Source organism: Dermochelys coriacea, chromosome 1, assembly GCF_009764565.3.
Source record: "Dermochelys coriacea isolate rDerCor1 chromosome 1, rDerCor1.pri.v4, whole genome shotgun sequence".
In the NCBI taxonomy this organism is placed as follows: domain Eukaryota; kingdom Metazoa; phylum Chordata; order Testudines; family Dermochelyidae; genus Dermochelys; species Dermochelys coriacea.
Window position 1 is genome coordinate 112,094,929 of NC_050068.2, and position 24,526 is coordinate 112,119,454.

General features: G+C 40.5%; 1 protein-coding gene across 2 annotated transcripts in view; it reads right to left on the bottom strand.

The window, feature by feature from the left end:
* RASA3 (RAS p21 protein activator 3) overlaps positions 1-24,526 on the bottom strand; it is a 265,746-nt gene that overhangs the window by 143,810 nt on the left and 97,410 nt on the right. The window lies entirely within an intron of this gene.

The window sequence follows — 24,526 nt, forward strand, 5'->3', positions numbered from 1 at the left end:
AGTTGTAGCAGTAAAAGCAATTCACGGGAAAAGGAGATTAAGGTGGCTCCCCTCCCATCTTCTACTTTAAACAGGAAGGCAAAAGATGGTTTAGAATGTAACATCTTTCTTGACCACAGCACCACCTTTGTGTCCCCTGGGGATGTAATTTACACTCATTTACCATTTAACTTGAATCACAGCATCTCTGCATTTGACCATTAGAGTAAGAATGCCACACAAAATTATATGCATTTGATCACCAAGACTAACACCTGAAGACTAAAGATTTGTGATGTTAAATAATTTTCTACATTTAAAAACTAGAATGTACAAAGTATGGAGTTTGACAGACTTTTAACCCTTTATTTTTATAGCTGAAAGATGATCAACACAATTTGAAATGTTACAATGTGGTCAATAAAGCTATATTTCAAGTTTGCTTTATTTTATTTTTCTTTTTTAAATTAAAAAAAGCAACTTCTCTAAGACCTAGCTGATGCCGCAAGGTAATGCCTCAGTGCGTTCTTCCACTTATAGAAAAAAGTCAGGAGACAAGTTACATTGGGTCTGTACAATTTACTACATCACAGACTATGATCAAGGAAACTTTTTTTCTCTCTGCCTTAGCCTCACCTCCTCCGAGTCCCAGAGAGGACTTTCCTTTCTAGTTTCACCTTTAATCGTATGCTGGGCCAACGCCTTTCTGGCTGAAGTTCCCTCCAGGAGGAGTCAACAGGAAGCATCATAGCAGGGTAATGAGGAAACCTCCCTTGTGGGGGCTGAGCATATTATGAGGAAATTTTTCAAATTAGAAACATTTTTTTAAAAGGAAAAAAATGTAGACTAAGTTGTGAATTTTCTGCTCCCCTAAAATGACCTCTTTTCAGAAACTTGATTTTTGAATAGTTTTCTGAGACAATGTCCTTTCTAGTACTGTAACCCACTGAAATTCTAAAATAGCCAACTTTAATTTGAAGCCCATTTTGTTGCTTTTTAATTAGAATTAGAAGAATTACAGTATAAAGATAAGGAGAATGCAGAAGTAGTGATGTATTTGGATTCTAATAAAAACAGGGGTTACTGGGTCTCTGAAAGGTTTCTGTATAGCAGCCATGTTAGTCTGTATTCGCAAAAAAGAAAAGGAGTATTTGTGGCACCTTAGAGACTAACAAATTTATTTGAGCATAAGCTTTCGTGAGCTACAGCTCACTTCATCGGAATGTATCCGACGAAGTGAGCTGTAGCTCACGAAAGCTTATGCTCAAATAAATTTGTTAGTCTCTAAGGTGCCACAAGTACTCCTTTTCTTTTTTGGGTCTCAAAGTTTTATTTGAGAAGGAAGACTCTTTGGGACTGAAAAGTGCTGTTTATCATTGCCCTTCAGCAAAAGTATCCAAGTTAGAGGCACAGAGGAAGAAAAGAGGGAACTTGTGATTTTTCTTCTTCCACTTTGAAGACCTTGACAAACCATGGAGGCCATAAACAAGGGACTAACTGATCATTCCCACTTACCAATCATGTTACTGACTTAACTGAAGAGAGTCAACACAGAAATAGTGTGGTGTAAGGTTTAACTGAGACATATACCAAATGACTACTTAGGGTCTTATATAAGAACAATAGTCTGAATTGTTTAGTGAGCAGTCAGAAAAATCAAGCATCCAAGGAACACCTAAGGACTCTTACCCCTCAAGCCAGACATTCAATGTCAACAAAACAAGCCCCCATAGAATTTCAGCTGATATATAGTGTCATTTAAACAAAATGTTCCTTCTTTGGGGTTATTTCACTATTGTCACAGGAGCTGAACAATTCTGTTCACATTTGTTGGTCTGAAACAAAACCACTGATTAACTCACTATGTTAGAAAGACAAAGTGGGGGAGATGAAATCTTTCATTGGACCAACTTCTGTTGATGAGAGAGAAGTTTTTGAGCTACACAGAGCTCTTCCTCAGGTCTGGGAAAGTGACACTCAATACTTTCCCCAGTTTCTTCTATTCCAGCTGCTGTAGACCCATTGCATTATGTATAGGTCTGGTCTAAAGGCAACTGAAGTCAATGAGAGTCAGTACTAGCAAAGCAAACTAATTATTCACATCCAAAATTAAGACATTTTGGACTGGCTCTGCAACAGAGTGGACTGCAGTATTTGTGATGCTGACTTCTCCTGCTGGTATGGAGTGTAATTACAGCTTAAGCGAGAACTGCCTTCTCCATGCAGCATAGAGAAAGTGGTGGTGTACGAAGAGATGTTAGAACAGAGAAACACAATAACGTAGAATGAAGAGGGAGGAATGAGTCTTCCCAACTCTCACTCAGCTTCTCTCCTCGCTCCAAAATTCATGAGTCCCTTCCTTGCTTAGGAAGAGGGATGAAGCAAGGCGAGGGATAAGGGCTCCATGGCAGATGGTGTATGAGGTGAAAGAATACTGCTTAGGTGTCGAGGGAGATGCAGCTGCTAAAACATAACAAGCAGCAAAAGAAGATTTTAATTTTTCTTTTTGTAGGTGGTATGAAGAGACTCCTAAACAAACATCCAAAAAGATGGTCCCAAAAGGAAAAAAAGCTTAAAAATAATTTTCGATGTTTTGAGTCATCTAAACATATTTTGCACTATTTTCTTCCCTCCCTCCCCCCTTTGCAATATTTCCTATGTTGTCAGATACCAATGCATCCACATTTTAACCTTCAAGATTACACACACATACACACCACATTGCACGGGTCTGGAATTCACATGGAGGGAAGGAAGGGAGATTGTGAAAATATACAGCTACCAACCTGCCCAGTGCCTCCCAGGAGGCTCTGGGGAGCAACTACAGCTCCCCAAGAGGCCATGATACCGCTGCTGAAATGGAGTAATGCTAACAAGAATCCTGGAGAGCTGGAGGGATCTGGTCCTTTGTGGCTCTGCCAAGTTTGGGTTGGGGGGGGGGATGGGTTCCTTTGGGATGGGGGGGTTACATGTAAACCAGGCCTCTGAAATCTGGCATATTTCACTCCAAAAGGCCAGAAAAGTACAATCTTGCACAACTAAATACCCATTACACACTACATATGCTATCTTATATTAAGGGCAATAGCACTTATAACACTACACCAATTAAGGTAAATTTAGTTATGTATCCCACCAGATTTATGTTGTGAGATCATCCAGCACTAAGAAATAACTTATATTGGATACATTTGATTTACTGAGTGGGTGAAGGGAAAATCAGTCCCCTTAGAGAAACAAAATCAGTGAAAAAAACAGCTGAGCTTTCTACACCTTGGCATTCAATTTCAGGCAGTGGGCAGAGAAACTCAAGGACAGAAACAAAAAATCTGAAAAGGGCAATATATACAAGCTATCATCAACAATGATTCACTTTGCTTCTATTGTACTCAGTACATATCCTCTGAACAATCTCACTTGCAAGCATGTCAAGAACAAAACGATGGTGTAAGCTAAACCCCCTCAAACACACAGTTCTATCATTGCCATAAATTCTAACTTCTACTTTGAAGTTTCGAACAAAACATCATTCAAGCTTTTATTTTGGAGTCCAAAATGTAATGGCAGATTGATATATTTTCATCATAATTTATGCTGAAAGTATTCTTCATGTTTAGAACCCCTTGCCTGAGTAACTCAAGATGAGATGATCAGACACTAACAAATCTGCAAATAGGACAAAACGTAAGGTTAAACACCACAAAGATGTAAACCATTTTTTTCCTTATTTTAGTATTCCATGTAGCCAGGCTTGCAATAATGTAGAAAAATGCTCAGGTGTGCAATGATATTTCTGAAATGTGCTGACTTAGGAATATATGTATATTGATCACCGTAGACTGATGGTGCACATCAGCCCTTTATTGTATGTGGCAATTTCTTTTGCTATATTAGGCATTGGAAAATATTAGTAAATCAATATGCATTGATGCAATATATACTTCTCTGGACTATTAAAACAGACAATCAACTCACATCTGTCTGAATTTTAACCATCTTTAGCTACAAAGCAATATCCAAAACTAATGTAACAAATTTTGGGAAAAAAAAGTCTGGTTTTTAAAATGTATTTACTTTGTGCATTTAACAGCGCTTTGTCCAACTGACTTTGTATAAGGCATATGGTGTAGCTGACCATGCACAGATGCATTGTGTATGTCTTTCACAAAGATGAAAGGAAGAGAGAAACATTTTAAAATAGGAAAATGATTAAAACAACAAAATGGGTAGGTGTACTCAAGGACAATTATACTATTGCACCTCATTTATAATATCCTAAACGCAAGGTATTATTGTTTTTCCTATTTTCTACCTTCTTATGTAACGATGCCTTTAAAGTCACTGCAATTTTCTTTTATGTTGAAGGTAAACCACAAATCCAATGTTATCTAATCAAGCAATATGTAAAAATGAAATCTATTTAAAAAGCCAGTTGTGATTATAAATATTCAATTTCCTTGAATAGGTTTATCTTTGTTGCTTTAATGCTTTAGCTGGATATTAAAGAGAGCAAAAATCCATAGCATGCACACACGCGCCCACACACACATGCCCACTGGTTCAACAAAAAGGCAGACTATTAGATTTCTAAATCAGGTCACAAATAGCCATATGTGAAGTGATTCCATGGTCTGGAGAACCAGATTTTTAGCTGATCTGCTCTTAATGCAAGTCATTGCCTGCCAGAATGTTATATGATAGAATAAATTGTTTGTTTCGTTATGAGGATCAGGTTAAAAATATAATTTGTCACATCAAAACAAATTTGTTTCAACCACCACATTTATATGTGCAACTCCCCATACTTCTCCCATTCTGTCTTGTCAACTCCAATGGTGTCTCAGACAAAACATCTCCTCTTGAATATTCCTTTGCCTTTACAAACTCCATCTCTCCAAAACTGCAATGCTTCAATTATTTGTCTGTATTGGTCACCACGTGCCTTGTGAACACAATATCAGAATCTCTGAACTGCTGCGCCCATCTGGCTGCGCTACATTCTGTATGTCCTTCTGGCTCCAATCCAGAGGACATAAAAAGGTAGACCTGTCATAACCCTCCCTCAATTCCCTCCTACCGCATATGGCAGGAGAACGGAACCATACATAGCCTTAGCTTAGGTAAGTCAGGGCTCGATTTCTACTAACAATTCTCTCCTTTCCCTTTTGTTTTTATTTTTACAAACCCCCAAAGACTTTATGAATTCCATTTGGTGCCTCATAACACTATCATCCATAATGGTAGATCCAAAACCATCTTGCTTTAAGCCCTGCCTATATTCTAACAGTTTACCTCAACAGCTGCTGTCTATTTTACCTAATGTGCCTAATCATTGCTCAATCTGCCAATCGTTTTCCACAAAGACAAGAAAATATAGGGACATCAGTCTGAAACAGTATTTTCCGAAGTAATCCATGAAGAGCACATTAGATCCGTGGGACTGAAGACTATGCTACAAGATGGGATTTTTCCCACAAAGAAAATCAGTCCATCAGCACTCTAACCAGCAGGCAGATCAGTGGTGATCTGGAGCCGGTTCCCACCGGTTCGCTAGAATTTGCTAGAACCGGTTGTTAAATTTAGAAGCCCTTTTAGAACCAATTGTTCCACAAGGGACAACCGGTTCTAAAAGGGCTTCTAAATTTAACCGGCCAAAAGTGGTGCCCTTAGGCACCGATTCCATGGGTGCTCCAGCCCTGGAACACCCAAGGGGAAAATTTGGTGGTGCAGAGCACCCACCGGCAGCTCCCCTCCCCGCCCCACCCCCAGCCCGGCCCTGGCTCACCTCTGCTCCACTTCTGCCTCCTCCCCTGAACACACCGCCTCGATCTGCTTCTCCGCCCCCCAACCCAGGCTTCCCGCGAATCAGCTGTTCGCACGGGAAGCTGGGGCAGGCTGAGAAGCAGGCCCTGGCTTCCCGCTCAGGCCCAGGGAGGCGGAGGTGAGCTGGGGCGGGGGGGGGCGCGCGCGCGAGGAGGGCCACCCGCGCCACAGCAGGTAACCTGGGGGGGGAGGGGCACAGGGGAACTGCTCCCCACCCCAGCTCACCTCCGCCTACCCTCGGCCTACTTCTCAGCCCTACAGCTGATTCACGGTAAGCCGGGGGAGGAGGCGATGAAGCAGAGCAGGGTGGCATGTTCAGGGGAGGAGGCAGAGGGGAGATAGGTGAGCTGGAGCCGGGTGTAGGGCAGGGAACTGCCGGTGGGTGCTCTGCACCCCCCAAATTCTCCCTGTGGGTGCTCCAGCCCCAGAGCACCCAGGGAGTGGCCTTAGGCGCCACTTTTGATGTGATCAGTGGGGGAGCAGCTGCTCCCCCCCAGCTATGCACCCCCACCCCTAGGAGCCAGAGGGACCTGCCGGATGCTTCCTGGGAGCTGCCCCAGGTAAGCACCTCCGGGACTCCCCACCTCACCGCCCAGCAGGTGCCTCTGGCTCTTAGGGGTGGGGTGGGCACCCACTACAGTACAGGGACAGGGGAGGGGGTGGATGAGGTGGGGGGTGTCAAGGAATGCGGGGGGGTTGGATGGGGCAGGAGTCCCGGGGGTGGGCAACGACCCCCTCGTGGGGTGAGGAAGGAACCCGTTGTTAAGATTTTGGCAGCTCATCACTGAGGCAGATGATGCCCAAGCCAGTAAGACTATGGCCCTGGCCCTGATAATGCCAGGGCCAAAGCAATCAAAGACCAATTTGGTACCAAGAGCACCTCTGGGACCAAAGGCTGATACCACAACAGCAACTCAGATCAGTGCATTGCACTCAACATAACTCTTGACATCAATATTCTCCCAAGACAAGAAAAGTAGAAAACTGAAAAAAGCCACTTGCTTTCCCTCTCCCCCCAGAGGCATAACACAATGCACTCTCACAGTATATGGGCAAATGTCACATGTCAACCTCTGGTTTGGCACCAAAGAATTTTGAGACAACTGTGGTATCTACATCCAGTACAGACATTTCAATGCCAAAACCATCAGAGCTGGCACCAGAAGCGGAAGCACTAATGGTACCGGTTGATCTGTTGCCGATGGAGGGAACCATACCTGCAGTACTGAAATAATCCTTTTGGCACCATCCACTACATCACAGCTCATGTTACCAATGTCTCCCCAAATATCAGCAACACCGGTAGAGGAGGTATTTCCTTCACCACTTTTTCTGACCACAAACACCTCTACACCTCCCATCCAGGAACACTCCCCATGATCGGGAAAGCGTCCACCCTCTGAGGCATATACACTAATCGCAAGACATCAGCTACTTAGCCAAGTCAACATATAAAATCAGATCTTACCCAATAATCACACTGATGCCAATCCTCCAAACTAAAAACTAAAGTTTTAATAATAAAAGGAAATAAGAGGAGCTAATAATGGTTAATAGATTAATAATATATATACAAATAATTGCAAAATCTTTATATCATGTTTGTAGCAGTGTTGGAATAGACTGCTGGCTTGTAAAGTCTCTCTGAAAGATCCTCAGTCCATAGTTTTAAATTGTAAATCCACAGTCAAGAGAACCAGGGCAGGAAAGAGGCAAAATGAAGATCTTAGGAGTCTTTCTTTCCTCTGCCATATGCCTGGAAATTTACTGTCTCTTTATGGAAAAGTTACTGATCTAAGTAGGAGTCCACCATCACATGAGCATATTCTTAATGCCCTGATGACTCACAGGGGCAGCCATATCCTTGCTGTGCTGTCCACAGGAAAAGCAATTTGATAAGCACTGATAAGGTCATAAATGAACTGGAGATGCTCATACACGGAGTATACCATTTGAAGACCAACATTATGACACTTGCAGAGCTACGTTGGTGAAAGTTTCCCAAGAAGCAGAAAAACGTAGGAAAAATTGCCATCAACAAGGGATGCATTAATACCTGGTATCAAGAGGGCAAATTATGAAGCAATGGTATGCCTCTGGGATGATCGAATGCATCCAAAACTACCCTCCCCTATTGGGCCTGGATAGGTCTTGAAGGATGGCTAATCATACCAATTATGCACTCCCAAATCAATCCTTCAGCTAATCAAATGCTCGTGTACAAAGATCAGATGCTCACCACCCTTCAAACGTTTGGCTAATAGTCTGCCTTCTATGGAGATGTGCAAGTGTGACAGAGACAAGGATCAGTGTGACAATGTGTCTAGTGATACCCTAGACAGAGACTACATTGGGATGACTTTGATGAATAAACGTTTTCAGTCCTACATGTCAAGGCTAACTTCCCTAGGATTACAAAGATCAATGTCTTTATGTAAACAATGCATCCCTGGTTAAAGTATAATGAAAAAAATGTTGATTTTCATTGAATATATAACTACATAACTGTTCTAGGTTTGTTGTGTTTGGTACCACTGCATTCCTAGGAGAAAGGGCTTTCAAGTGATACCCAACTCAACCACTTTTGAAGACACTGATTTATCAAAATTTCCATTAATGGATCACCTAGTGATGTGAGGTGGGGGAGGGAGGAGGTTATCGAGTGCCCCCTGCCTGCCACACCACAGAGGGCGACACCATTGGAATTATGATTCTGTAGATTTTATGGACGCCGATGACCCCTCCCTTACCATTCCATCACTAACTTGCCCTCAGAATGAGATTTTACTTTATTCTTCTCCCAGACCGTATGGTATGTTACATTCTTGCAATGATTCAAAATGATCATCAGCTGGACACACTTCAGTCACATCAAGTAATTTCCTCTCAAGAGCCAGGCTAAAACATATAAGGACTCTTCCCCGAGACATTCTAGCCAACCATAAGAAAAAACAGGGGTTGGAAAGTAATTTTACCTTGTACAGTTTGTTTTGATACATATACTAACATGTGAACATTATGTCCATGAGATGTCTTCTATGCGCTCTACTGTAATCTGTATTATGGCAGACATTCTCTTTTTCCACAAATTTAAATGCATTTGACTATTCATGTTGATCTCAATACGTGCAGTATCTTCCAGACTGTGATATCATTTGCTATTACAATTAGATGTTCTTGTTAAAAGTCTCTGGAACACATTTTTGGCAACACTATTTAAGTAGAATGTGTTAATCAATTGTCTAGCGTGATATCTTGGTACATTCATTTCTATCTTAGGGTTTTATAGAATGTGCATCACCATGATAAACACTTCACAGGTAAATTAAAACTGCATAGTCCACAGTGGACTTAATAGAATGTTCTGTTCTTCTTCCTTCTTTCTTGGGCAGCGTGGGTGTGTGTGTAGGGGACTTCCTTGTTTGAAGGTATGACAACCAAAGCCTTACATCCATTGTCAGTTTGTCTTGGGTACTTATAGGGCTCCTATCACCATAATATCCGAGCACCTCACGGTCTTTAATAAATTTATCCTCACAATCCCTCTGTGAGGTAGGGAAGTGCTATTCCCCCAGTATGACAGATGGAGAACTGTAGCACAGAGAAACTAAGAGATTTGACAAGGTTACACAGGACATCTACGTCAGAGCTGGAAAATGAACCCCGGTCTCCCAAGTCTCAGGTTAGTACTCTCCTTCTTTGTATTGAAATTCTGGAGTGATGTACTCATGGCAGCTCATCCTGTTGAAGCTGACATTCAATCCCAGGTGCAGTGAATTACAGTACTCCCATCCGGAAGTGGCAATATATGGATAACCATGGCCAGACCCTCATCTGAAAGGAAGATTACAGATTCCTAGCAAGATATGGGAGGAAGAAGGCTGTTTTCTACCAATGATACCCAATTATCTAGGGTTAGTGATGGGTCAGGCAGGACCCACAAACTTTGCACCAGTCTGATGAACGAATGAGTACAGAGGGTAGGCAGAGGCCTTTGATGGAAGAGAATGTAACCCTTTCTAGTTCTTCAAAGAATTTCCCTTCCAACTAGCATCATCTTAGTTTGAACTAGTTTTTAAATGGTCTATTTCTTCCTCCATTTGCTTTACAACAATTGTGTGGTCTGAAGAAAATAATTTACCTTAACAAATCTATGTAACATCTGAAGTCACTGGATTTGACTACTGAATGAAATTGAATTTAAAAAGCCACTTGGGGGGAGGAGGGGTTAAAAAAGTGGCTTTCTAATAAAAGTGAAGCCGTTTTGTATGCAAAGGCACTTTGCAGTGATCTTTTAAAACCAGAGACTGCCTAGTAAGGGTGATGTCTTAAACAGGTTTCACTACAGTTAGCCAGTTTCCCAGTTGCATTCTGGGACAGTAAGCTTTCTGGGTTCCTTTGATCTGATTTTTATTTCTGATTAGAGGAAGACTTGTTAACAAGTAATAGCACAGTTTGGCTAACTAGTTAGCTTTTAAATTACTTTTCAGCTTGACTTGTATTTTGAAGAATGCTCTTTTGAACTGAGATGTCTCTCATGTGACTTTCAAGCTGCATGTGCAAGAGATCTTGAGACTTTTTTTCCTAATGTTTTTAGCAGTCCAGAGACTGGCTGTAGGTTTTTTTGCACTCCTTAAAACTGATAAATTGTGACCTTGTTTAAAGCATTTGGTTTGTGCAGTTCCTTTCCTTTTTTAATATTTTTGTAAGTGAATCAAGGCCACTTAGAGTCTGAATGAACGTGTCGACACAGGATTTAATGTAGTTTAACTAATCCACTTTAAATTCACACATTAACTTAATTCAGATTAGCTTTCCTGAGTATCCCCATATAAACATGCTCTCAGAAAATATTTTCTCCCAACACAAACTGAAAGTTTTGAAATCACTAAACATCTGTAGAGGGAGGGAGAGTATTAAAGGTGAAGGATGAGTAAAGCAGCCAAGAGGAAGCAACTTTAAGATATTTTTCCATGTGCTGGGCAAACAGTTAATGATTTAACCTATTTTTGAGGAATCATATAAAACAGAAAATACAAGTAATTAATTTTAAGTGTCCATAAATGAGACCAAAATCCTATATTGAGTCAGCTGCTGTCTTTTAAGTGTTTCTGAATGCCATCATATTTCAAACAGTTCCTCACATGACCGTGGTGTTCGGAAATCTAGTCAGCGTCCACGGCCAACATGTGCAATGTCCTTGTACATATCTGTAGCATGACCAGGAATAGTTTTCTGAACAGGAAACAATCTCTGTAAATATTCTATATAAATGAAATTAAATTTACAAAATCACAAAGTATTCACCAAGCAGCCAGATACTCATTTAGTTAATTTGTTTCCAGACTATTTCATTGTGTTCAAGGAACCAAAACTGTGTGGAAACAAGACAAAAAGGGTAAAGGAATAATGCTATTGTCACTTCCCTGTTTTAGGGCATTAATCATCCAAATCACCATAAAAAACAAACACTGAGACCACTTACTTTAATAGGAAAAGTTAGAATCTCAAAGCATTTGTAAGGTTTCATTTACAGAATAAAACCAAATGTGTGATTACAAATGTCATAATTGCATAGGAGTTGAAGCATTGCCAGCAGAATAAGAAACTAACTATAACTAGTCTTCAATAATTCAGTTGCCCATAACTGCCTTTCCTTTAAGACCATTAAATCAGAAATATCAATGTTAACCAAAAACTAACCACTCCATTAGTCAAGTTTTAGTCCAAGTTCAGACAGAACCAAGTTATCAATTGCCTGGCCTTATTCAAAAAGGCAGCCTAAACACTTAAACAGGGACCAGTGGTGTTATTCATACTGAAGGTAACCTTTGAAGCCAAGCTAACTGAGGAACATTTCTCCTTCCAAAAACAAGACCTCCCACAACAACTTCACTATTCTGTTCTCAGGTTTAAGACTCATGAGGGCTGGAAGGTTTTCTTGGCACCTCTTTCCTGTCCATATGCAAGACTCATCTCTTTGTCTTAGGTTACCCTGAACAATGCAAAGTTTTTTGAAAGCCAAAACCTAACACACATTCCGCTCTATCTTAGGGGTTGGAAGAGGTAAAAGTAGGGAGACATCAAGCTACCCAGCAGTGAAACTGTGGTATTCTTGTGCAAGGCAATCTAGACAGCTCATCATCTTAGATACTAGTGTTCTATTGGTACATTTATTCCTTAGGGGTTTGGCTGGTAAACATTTGCCTATTAAAGGTAATGAAGGAATGTTAAAACCTAGACTTGGGCCTGTCTGAAATGAAGTCCTTTCTTAAGGAGAGATCCTTGCTCTTGAATTACGCTTTCTTCATTATATCAATTGTTTACCACAGGAGATTTCTCTTCAAGGAACTCAGCATGGAACAACGAACCAGAATGTCATTTCCCTGACAGTGATTGGCTTGAATTTAAGTTATTCAGCAAAACACAGACTACACAGAGATTTACCCTTCAGAGTTCAGATAGCTCTCAAGCCTTACAGAAGGCCAGTAAGGAACCCTGCTCATAAACTGCTTTGTATGTAATAGCTCAATCAGCTTCCTCTACCTTCTGGGAGCACTTACCAATGTATACATTTTAGCTGGATCAAAAACTAGATGTATGCTTGACATCTCCCTCCCTATTTATTCTGCTTTTGTCTTGCTAAGTGAACAAGATCCTTACATCCATGAGCTCGGATGTGGATGTGCATGGATAGGCGTGGGAGCCTTTTGCGTCACTGACTAGAATGCCAATTTTCCATGGGACGCTTTCAGGCCGAGCTCAGTAAGCAAACTACTATCAAAACCCTTACCTTGAGCTTCAGGACAATACAAAAATGAGTCATGAAATCTGGTTTGTTTGTTTTAAAAGTCTCCCGTATAGCATTCTCTGAGCAGGGCGTTTATAAAACTTTGTTTTTGAAATGAAAAGGCAAATACAGACTCAAAGAAAGGGGTGTATACACACGTTTTCCAAGGGCTTTTCAATTATTTGCATTATCTTAGTGTCTAGGATCCCCAGTCGTGGACCAGGGCCCCATTACTTGGCTCTGTTCAAACGAATGAAAAGTACCCGAGAGCGCCTAAAATCCAAGCATAGGAAAAGACTCAACTGATCGATACAGACAGACCAATATGGAGTACAAGGAAACTAAGAGACAATATTGGTCAGCATGATCAGTGCTTTGAGCACACCAGCAGCCTAACCATTGTCAACATTTTTGTATGCATTCTGGCAGAGAATCCTTTAAAGAGGGATTTGAAGGAGAATAAGAAGTTAGTTTTACAGATATTTATGGGGAGGTCCTCCCAAGTCTCAGGGGCAGCATGGCAGAAAGCACAAAAGTGCCCATTAGAAGATTTAACATGTGAGTGGATGGAAGATGCCATCAAGGGCTGATCAGAGGCAGGAGTCAACCTTTTAATACAGAATGAGGGATGATGGCAGATGGGGTTAGTCTGTGAAGGGTCTTAAAAGTGAAGTGAAGGCAAACAGCTTATGTTTGATATGACAGAAAAGGGGGAGCCAGTGGAGGGATGCAAAGAAGGGTGACATGGTCAAAACAATGGGCAATGAAAATAATCTTTGACAGGAAAACCTTTCATCCAACAGTACCGCCTACTGGGGAAAACAGACTGTTAGATTTATTTCACTTGAATCTACAGTCATTGGATTTTTATTTTATTTATTAAATTTTCTTTACACTATACATCTAATTTCCTGTCATATGTTCCAACAAACTATTTGTATCCCTCTCTCTCTCTCTCATTATATTAAACACACACACGCTATGCATCCTACTTGAGCATTCTCATGGTTGTCACACGATACACTGTATAAGAGACTTTACAAGTGACTTTACTCCAACTTGGAGTGTTTTTAAATGTTGTTGTAAATTCAATAAAAGATTCACTTCATTGTTTAGCAGATTATACTGTGCAAACACATGTACGTTAAAAGCATACTGAAAGACGACTTGTTATTACTAATTAGTGCTTGCTAGCCTCCAGTGCCATAAAACCACACAGACAGTAGTAGTTTCTCCACTTTGCAGCAAAGATTTCAAGATCTAACACGTTTTATAGTGAGGTCTAATTACTATAGCATGAAGTATTTAAAATGCACTTGCTTTTTAAAAAGTTTGCTCATTTGCCATATTCTGTGATTTATGTATCTTGTAGTCACAAGCATAAATTATTGTGGCTCTACTGCAAATCATTTGTCTGCAGACCAATCAACTGTTCAGTGAAGAAAAAACAGTATGATGTACTTCTAGAGTAGGGGTTCCTAAACTGTGGGCCTCTGGCACAACCACGGGCAGAGTTTGGGGAGTAGATTTGACAACCCTCCAGGATTGTCCTGGAGTCTCCAGAAATTTAAAGATTAATCTTTAATTAAAGATTGTCATGTGAGAAAACCTCCAGGAATACATCCAGCCAAAATTGGCAACTTGGTGGTGTTGCCCCCCAAACTGTATACATTGATAGTGGGGGGGCCACAGTTTAAAGGTTCAGCCACTCCCCAAACAGATTGAGTCATGACCCCCCAAGCCCGCCCCCCAGCAAGGCCCCCTCCCACCGGCAGGGCACCCAGTGACAAGGAATCCTGTGCCGGGAGCTGGTTGCCAGGGCCCCACCCCAGCTAGCAGAGTGGCAGCCAGTGATGGCTCCTGTCCAGGCCTGTGGGAGCCCAGCACCCACAGCAGAGGGCAAAGTGGAGCTGCCAGGCAGTGAGTGCGGAGAAGGGGCAGTCCCCACGAGGCAGCAGGTGCCAGGACTGCTGGAGGAGGTTGGAGGGTTCATGGCTGTTCTCACTCCAAGCCGTCCATGGCTTTTGAGCACCCTGGTGTATCGGCCCTGCAACTCCCCAGGACCAGAGCTCGGTGGCGCCTCTCTGTTTCCACCTGGACAACGCAGTGACTGGAACTGTCATAGGTAATGGCCAGGAGACCCTGAGCCCTTTCTTCATGCCCAGGCTGGAGGTGCCTGTGAGGCGCACCATGGTGCTGGGTGGGCGACTGGGGCAGGGATGCTAGGTGACGAGTTCAAGGCACTCAGAGGGCTGCTGAGGTGAAGGGGCAGGGGCTGGCTGTGGCACCTGCCTGGCCCTTCACCTTCTTGCTGGCCCTGGTCCCTGCTCAGGCCAGGGGTTGCGTACGCCTCATGGTGCCCCTCAACCTAAATACAATTCTAATTTAGAAAAAAAACAACAATTTGGAGACAGACCCAAAAATGCTGGGGGGGAGGCGGGGGAAAGAGGGTTCAGTCTCCACTTATATATCCACAACCTATCAGGACTAGATACTACATGGAGATCCACTAGCACAGACTTGTGGAGTTCCACTGAATTTGACAGGACTCAGCAGGGATCTCTGGATAATGAATCCTGATGCAGGATTGTTGGCACAGGTTAAAAAAAATGCACCAGAACAAGAGCTCATCTAATGGCCAATGGAATGCAATTTACTCCTTGAATCTGCAGTGGCCCCGCATAACCATACCTAGCAGTTTTGAGTTTGCTTTGTCTTATTTACAGAAAAAAAAACAGGATGCAACAAAAGCCAGATAAAATATAATCTACACTGATTTTAAACAGCTGATATACTTCAGCGCTGATTTAATTTTTTATCTTCCTGTTCCTCATAAAATGAAATATAGCTGCATATCTAGGGGAACTCTGCCATCCAACCCTAGCCAAAAACCAAAGAATACAACATACACAACTAAACTTAACATTTTAAGGTTTATTTTCGAATTCCAATTCAGCACTTTAAAGGGGCTTTATTCAAAGTGTAACTGGAAATATTTTATTCCCAACATTATCTACAGATAACAGAAAACCATTATTTTTAACCTCTTATCAGCTTAAATATTCATCATCTTAATGTTAATCCTCAGTACCAATGGGTGAGGGACAGCTGTGATGTTAAGGTAAAGAAAAAATACAGAAATCATATTAAACAAACCATTAATGGTAACAACTGAATAAAAATAATGAATATTAAGTTATTAATATTTAGCTCTTAGATATCTGAGATCTTTAAGAATCAATCATCATCATCTCCTCCTTTCCATACATGGGAGAAATACAAGTACAAAGTGAAATTCCAGTGGTTAGGGTGTTAGTCTGGGACATGGGCATAAATGCTGGAATGCACCCCCTGGCTTGAAGTGGTTTCCATCATATACAGGATTTACAGTTTGGTTCAATGGCTCTCAGCACCGCCACTATACAAATTGTTCCAGCACCTCTTGATATGGGAGACCTAGGTTCAATTCCCCAGTGAGTCACTGATTTTAAATGACTGACCACACAGGGTGTGTCTGCCTCCATTCCCCATCTGCAAAATGGGGATAGCACTTCCCTACTTCAGAGGTGTTGTGAGGACAAATATATTAAGACAGTAAGCAGCTCAGAAACTACAGTAACAGGGGCCATGTAACTAAGATAGACAGGTGAAGTGATTTGCCCAAGCTCACACAACAGGGCAGTGGCTCAGACAAGAACAGAAGCCAGATCTCCTGACTTCCAGTTCAGGGGCCTATCCATTGGACCGGTGGTTCTCAATGCGGGCTGCAGGAAGGGTGGCAAGCACATCTCAGCCCGTGCCGTTTCCCGCAGCCCCAATTGGCCTGGAGCGGTGAATGGCAGCCAGTGGGAGCCATGATCGGCCAAACCTGTGCACGCAGCAGCTAAACAAACCGGTCCGGCCCACCAGCGGCTTTTCCTGAACAAGTGGCAGCCCTAGTTTGAGAACCACTGCAATGGACTACACTCAATGTCTTGTGAAGAAAAGATATGCTCTGTGCACCAAAGTTGTTTTTACCTTTCAATGTTTTATTTTTCATACAAACATTTTGTCTTAAGTAGTTTGCACAAAAGTTACAAGAATTCATCTTTCAATGAAGCCCAAACAATAAATTTTTTTGCTAAGAGACTTGTACTTTCACACAAGTTCAGTAACTCTTCACAGTATCAGTTTAATAAAAAAAATCCCTCCTCCCTTCATGTGTATCAGTAGTCATTACCATTCAAATATAAAAACAGACTTTTCCAAACTACAGAATCAAATCCAAGTTATGATCCTGGTTACTAAGGTATGAGATGTTTTAAATAAATAGTATATGTATATGTTCATGATATTACCTTTCTAAAGTAGACAAAATTTGGGCCCTAAACATATTGAATGTCTCTTTAAACAACATCCAGGGTACATGCATCCAAAAAAGAAACCAACTAGTTTTCAGTACAAATGATGGGCTGTCTTACCAGAATTACAAATATGCACATGATTCCCGTTTGGGGACTGTGGAAACTCCGATACGGCTTGTGGCAAAAATGCAGATCGCATAAGCAAAAGAGGATCCCCGTATTTGCCATGCTAATCAGCATGTTCACCAAAATTCTTTCAGCTCACAGTTATTTCACATTGGGTTAAGTAATTTGAAGTTTTCAACTTGGGGGCCTACAAGGGATTGAATAAGATTTTTATTTTTAAAAAAATTATACTACCAAATACAGTACCAAAGAGGCAATATATTAGTTTCTAAATGATCCAATTGTTTCCAGCTCAGCGTAGTCTGAGCCTGTTGATTCAAACTTGTGAGCAGTCTTATGATTGCAACAGAGCACAGCAATTTCAAAATCATGATTAAGAGGAATAGAATTGTTCTGCCTTGCACAGCCATAGGGCTCAGTTTTGGAATTTTCTTCCCAAAATACATAACTGAACAACAAACAAGTGATAGAATTAAAAAAAGCAAATGAGCCTTTCCCTAGGCTTATAGGTCAGCCACAAAAAGTCTGTTTTGTCTTGTATGTGGTACCCATCTATCTTGAAGTGTGTTAATGATATTTCCTCTTCAAAGTTTTCAGTTTTGCCAGTGGCATAATAGTTTTACTGATATGAGAAACCAAAGCCACTGTAATATCTCTGATCATGAACTCCTGATTTGGTGAATGACACTTGGCAAGAGTTTGATTTAAGAGAAATGATTCTGATGCACAGCCAGGGAAAACACCATCAGGAGAACAGTCATCATTAAATAAGATATTGTAGTATTGTGGTAGTCTCCTATTATATGGTCTCATATTCTACCAAGAATCCTGCCTTATGGGATGGGTTGTGCTCAAGGTATCCACGCCCAGGATGTAGCCAATGTCTCCACTTCCTCTCCAAACTTCCAGTGCTGTTTTATTCCCCCCGTATCGGTTAGTATCAAGAGGCCACCAATCCTGCAGTCATCTCCTTCCAGATTAAAGAAAATGATTTACAGAGCTCATCATTACATCATTCTCAATCTACATCAAAAGCCTTCCCACCTAACCCTGTCTGCCTTCATCTGGCCCTAGCTCCAAAGATCACATCACTTCAAGCGAGTAGCCTCTTGCTGGGATACTTTATTGGCTATGGCTACATTACAGCATAAGTTAATTAGCCACCCCCGAGTGACAGAATTTATGCCACTTTAAGCACTAGTATGGACAGTGCTATGATGGCGGGAAAGCTTCTCCCACTGACATAGCTACCCACTGACATAGCAATTCGCGGGGGGTGGAGTAATTAAGCCAATAGGAGAGCTCTTTCCTGTCAGTTTAGAGTCACTACACTAGAGAGTTAGCAACACAGCTGCGCCACTGCAAGCTCTCTAGTGTAACCATATAGCATATGTAACAAGACTATTCCAATTCCTTCCTCTCCTCTTCGTATCTGGCTCAAGTATCATCAAAAGAAAGGGAGATACACGCTACTACTATGGATTCTACCACTAGTAGCATTTACCTGTCCCTTTTTGTAACAAAGCATTGCCCAAAAATGATCACTATTTTCTCTTCCTTGGTACAAGGGACACCTGTTTAAAAATAATCACATTCAGAGTTACCACGTGTTAATTGTTACACTGAGACATTGCTTCACTTTAAAAAAAACACTCACAAAATAAAAAAATCACAACAATGATTGTTTTCAGACTGTTACTTTTAAATATTTTGATGAATAAACTCAATGTTAAAGCTAGTAATCGAACCGCAGGGTTTGGTACCAGACAAGACATCTAATTTAAACTATAAAAATTGGTTAAATGTCTTAATAGTACAAAAAAAACCCAAAACACCAAAAAAACCCAATCTTGTCCACCCTTAATTTTAATGGGAACTACATGTATAGGTAATAATTAGCAGGATTAGGTTCCAATTTTTTTTTTCATAAGTGGATGCTATGGAACTGAAATAGTTGGCAGAAGAGAGAATCAAAATAAATGGTAAGTAAAGCATCAGTAACCTCCAGTTTGATTTCTTTCTTAAATAAGGTTTCAAACAGTGACTAATTTGATATCCCTGAGAGAGAGAACATCACATGAATCCTGGCCTAAGGAACAAGCTTAACCAAGGAAGAATGACTCATCTTATTGTACATACAACGTGACAAGAGCTAAATGTTACACTATCCTACTTCACAACCGTTCTACCAATTATCTAAAAGAAAAGAAAATGTTTACTCTCCCCTCCTCAACCTCTAACATAGATTACATAAATCAGGGCATATCAGTCTAGAAAGAACCAAAAGATAGAGTCCTCTGATTGCAGGCATTTCATACAAATGCAAATATTAAGGTTTCAATTAGTGCAAATAGCACAGGATTGGTAATTGGTTAATCTGGAATAATGCGTTCTAAAAAAAAATACTTAAAGTATCACTGATATAACAGTAAGGCTGAGATTTCAGTAAGACTATGTGATTTTAGGTCCAAAATTTAAGTTTTTAATTACTTCTAGAAACGCATCCTTGCGTCTTCCCATGAGAAAAAATATTCAGACATTGCCTTGTTGTGTTTGCAATCCACCTGTCGCAGCACTGTTTTTTGTGCACAAAAACCTAAAGTTTAAAAGAGCGTAAACAAACATGAATCTGCCCAATTTGGAATAAGAAAAGATTTACGTGTTTATGTACAAAAGCTATTTAAATGTTAAAGTTATTAAAACTAAATTTTTATTAGTAACATGTATGGAACATTATTTAATCAATGTTTATACAGCTCTTTGGAGATGTAAAACTGTACATATGCTTATATTACCAGTGACATGTCAGGGAATTCAAAGATATTCATGAGAGGAGCAATTTGCAATTGCTGTGAAAGCCATATGTAGCATTTTCAAATTAATGCATTTATTTTGTATGTACATATTTATATCAGTAGAGAACTTGATACAACAGGGGTCTTTGGTTTATATTGCAGTAGCAGCAGGCCTACTGCATAAGAAGAATCCCTGCATAGAAAAGGTTATGCCTGCACAAAAGTCCATATGTATGCAGCTGACTGCAGGATTAGGGCCTAAAAGGCAAGGAAAATCACAGGTGTTTGATGGGAACAAACATACAAGCACAGAGGTCAGAATGATGGGGGGATTAAAATGACAAGCCTTTTTTAAAAAAGTGAACTTTAATTTTAGTGAGTTTTAATGTTAGACTTTTACTATTGAAATATATTTTAGCATGCCTATTTCCATTAAACATTTTTCTTCTAGTACTGTTTATTTATATTTAACCCGGTCCTTCCTCCCGTTACTGATTCAAGACGGTCTACAATCCACAATTCTTACAGCTGTAGCGTGTCAAGTGTGCAAGTTAAAAAGTGATGCAAATAGCCCAGACACAATGTGAAAAGTTTTTTAACTATGAAAAGAATGAATTTTTTTTTTTGTAAACAAAGGACAACCTGAGTCATGTTTTTCCTCTCAGATTTCCATATCAAGTGTACTCAGGTTTACAACAATTTTATTAATATTATTTTACAATAGTCAACCCTGAAAATTGAATCTGGGATTAGAAAGTCAAGCTGGATTCTGCCACCTCACGCACCTCAGTAGCAAAGGTTATTTAGGCTAAGAGAGGCCCTTAATTACACTTGTGCATCCCCCAATTGCCTTCAAATTATTTCCTGAGACACTGGTGTGAATTCACTGTTTGGAGAGGATTTGCACAGATGTAGCAGACTGGGAAACAATTCTGTCAAATCACACGAGTTGCAACAGAATCACACAGCTCAAACTCTTAGCTATTCTTGCTCTGATGTATCAGAGTAAGCAGCAGTAAAATCTGATATCAGTAAATGGGACTTTGAATATACACGGAGAATAAATTTGAGTAAGAAGGTGCCTTTTTACAGTAGATTCCATTAAGTTTTAGACACCAGATTCAAATAAATCTGCATGTTTTAGTTAGTTAAAAAGTATCTGTGGGAAAAACTGCTGTGGGACTGGCAGAAAAGGCTATATAATGCCTTTGTTGGAAGATAATCAGGATGGCTGGCCATTCAGCCTCATCATCAATTAGCTCCTTGCTACTCTATTCTACGCACTATGGACTTTTTAAAAAAAGGTCATCAAAAAGGATTTTTTTTTTAAATTAAACTATGTTCTTAAGCTCTAGAGTGACCAGACAGCAAATGTGAAAAATCGGGATGGGGTGGAGGGCAATAGGAGTCTTTATAAGAAAGAGACCCAAAAATCGGGACAGTGCCTATAGAAATTGGAACACCTGGTCACCCTATTAAGCTCTTACATTTAAAAGAGCTGCTTTGGCTTCTTGTCTCCCTATGCCAGAAGACGGCTCTTTTGGTTAAAGGTCTAGGTTCCATTCCCAGCTCTGGCACAGACTTCAGCTGTCACTGCACATAACAAGACAGCCAATTTCTGTGCCTCCGTTTCCCAAAGGAATGCCGTGAGAATGTTTGGAAAGTGTTTTCAATTCTTTCAATGACAAGCATGACTGACGTAAGGTCATTATGTGCTCGAGTGTCTAATACCACTGCTTCATGAGGTGCAGCAGGCTTGATGGGGCAGAGCTTGCAACTGAAGAGTAGCTGCAGGGAGTCTCCCATAGGTGCAGTCATTCTGACCCATACTGTGTGACTGGATCCACTGCCATGAAGACCATGCAGATCTGCACTCCCTTTGCTTGGTCTTGGGTTGGGGATGGAACAGTAATCAGAGCAACACCTAACTGCATTGGAGGCTAGAGGAAGAAAGAATTGAAGACAACAAGCCATTCAGCACCCATACAGACACCATGGAATAAAAGGAGATAGGAAATCCCCAACGCTTGTAACAAAGAGGGGTAGGGAAGAGGGCCCATTCTCCTCAGTAAGTAGGAGGGAGGGGCTCAGAGCTAATTATAAATAGTGCCATAAACATATACTGCTATTACTTAACATATTTTAGAAAAAAAGACCAGGGTTGCTATCCCCAAAGCCTTTTACCATAAAGAACATCACTTCACTGACTGTCACTGCACTTTCTTGTGCTCAAAGAAGTCAGCATAAGGTGGCTTCATGAAGGGTGTTCATTTTAAGGACGAAAGTAAGGGCATTGTGTATGGGAAGTAGGAGGCTGCCTCAAGCACATGGCAGCAAGCTACATGGAGAGAGGACAAGCCTAGGAGAAAACTGAGGGAACAGCTGGGGGGAAATATGGAGGCGCCTAGGACTGGAGGTGCAGGATGAAATGAGAGCAGAGAAGCTGATGGCATTTTCCTGCTCCATCTGGTGCTCTCATCAGCAGAAGCAGGGGATTTAAAACATGAAACAGTTGATCCCACTTCTATCAGCCACAGTGGGGCTACTTTCTTTGGCAGATTAATATTTAATAGATTACATTTTAGAAGTTTTAGAATTTGGGAGAGTTCAATAAACTACAAATTTAAGATGCTGTCCAGCACGTGTGTGTCAGCCAGCCAGCATACCATAAGCTCACCTCTGATGTGCCAAGGCACTGCTTGCTACACTCCATGCTCACTGTACACTGTCTGCACATATTGGACAATAAGAATTCTATGGCAAAGTGTATTTTATTAGATCAGAATTCAGACATTAGATCCAAAACAAGGAGCTATTTGGAATTCAAAATGTTAAACGTTCAGCTAGGGAAACTTCTTCCCTTCTGACTTCTGTTATATGTACAGTATCTCGTTACTAAACTTTTTTTGGTTAAGCAAAAAAGGGCTTTGTTTCTTCTTAGTCCCTTCTTTTTAAATTCCAGGGCTACTCAATCCTGTAGTGAATATACTTCTATCTTGGATTTAGAAGTGGAACATAGGATATTTGATTTAATGTGGGGAAACAGAACTCAGATGCCTCTATTTAGCTGAAGCGATTTTCTAGAAGGCAGGCAAAAAAAAAAGCTTTCAGAAAAAAGGGACATCAACTTACAAGCCAAATGTGTTTTTGTTTATTTTAAACCCACTATTATAGTTATCTCAGGAGTTTCTTCTCTCTCTGCATTTAGCAGTAATTTGTGCATAGTCAAACTCTCTTAACACATGGAACAATTTGCAAAATTGGGTTCTTGGTGGGTGTGGGCTTTTGCTGACACAAAGAAGAAATATTCTTTCAAATAGGAAAATGTGATTGTGGAATCACAAACATCGGCAGGGGTCTCAGGCAGGTACTGGACATGAAACTAGTTTGTTTTTTAAAAAACTGACTAGATTTCAAGTTGATGTCTTAAAATAATTCAAAAATGTAACACCCACCCCATTCCAGACTACATAAATCAGAAAGGGACGGTTTTTAGTAAGCAATAGTGAACTCCTTGCTAGTTTCCAGTAAGATGTATAATTCAAACTGTAAATTAGTAACAAATTTATGACATGCACACCCAAAGAGAATGCAATTTAGCTTCTTTAAGGAGGCTCACTAAATATAGGTTCAGACAGCAAAGTCTCTGATCTATATATGTTACACAGAAATGAAAAGCCACTCTAGTCACCACAAATTTCACCCTGGTACCATCTGATCATATGAAATATCCTGGAAAACAAAGTCCACAATCAACCCTTTGTCATTCCAAAGCCCTAAAAACGGAAAATGAATTCCAAATATGTCTTCATAGATGTGGCAATGCATGCTAAACATGAAATTACCAACATAGTGTCTGTGATGTGATGCCATTGTTGAATTTATTCTACGGGCATGAATATACTGTAGTTTCTATACATTCACTAGAAACGCAAGCGTCTCTCTCTTAAGTGAGGATTCGCTCACTAACACATGTGAGCTCAAGATACATTAACCTGTTCGGCTTTATTAAAATACTAGATTGGGATTATTTACAACAGCTGTTGACAGTCTTCAGACTAGAAGGAAACAGATGGTAGCGTAATAAGAGATAGCCAAATTTCAAAAACCTGAAACCCAGAATACAAAGCTAGCACCACCAGACTTGTACAATGTCTTTGTCATGCATCTCAAAATGGGATACTATAAAAGCATTATTACAACTTACTTTGCCAGAAGAGTATGCAACAACTCAATATTATAACTCCTAAAGAGAGAAAGCACCACCTGTAGAACAAAAAGCATACATATCAAAGTTGCACTGTATACGTAAAGTTTCAGAGTAGCAGCCGTGTTAGTCTGTATTCGCAAAAAGAAAAGGAGTACTTGTGGCACCTTGGAAACTAACAAATTTATTAGAGCATAAGCTTTTGTGAGCTACAGCTCACTTCAAGTGAGCTGTAGCTCACGAAAGCTTATGCTCTAATAAATTTGTTAGTCTCTAAGGTGCCACAAGTACTCCTTTTCTTTTTACTGTATATGTAAAGAATCCTCAACTATAGCAATCTGTGCAGAACCCCATTTAAAAAAAAAAATCACAGTGAAGGTGTTACAATAGAGGCAATCCTAGATGTACTTAGAACATAAATCATCACCTCTGTGTCATACAGGTAATAGGAGTGAAATCTGGG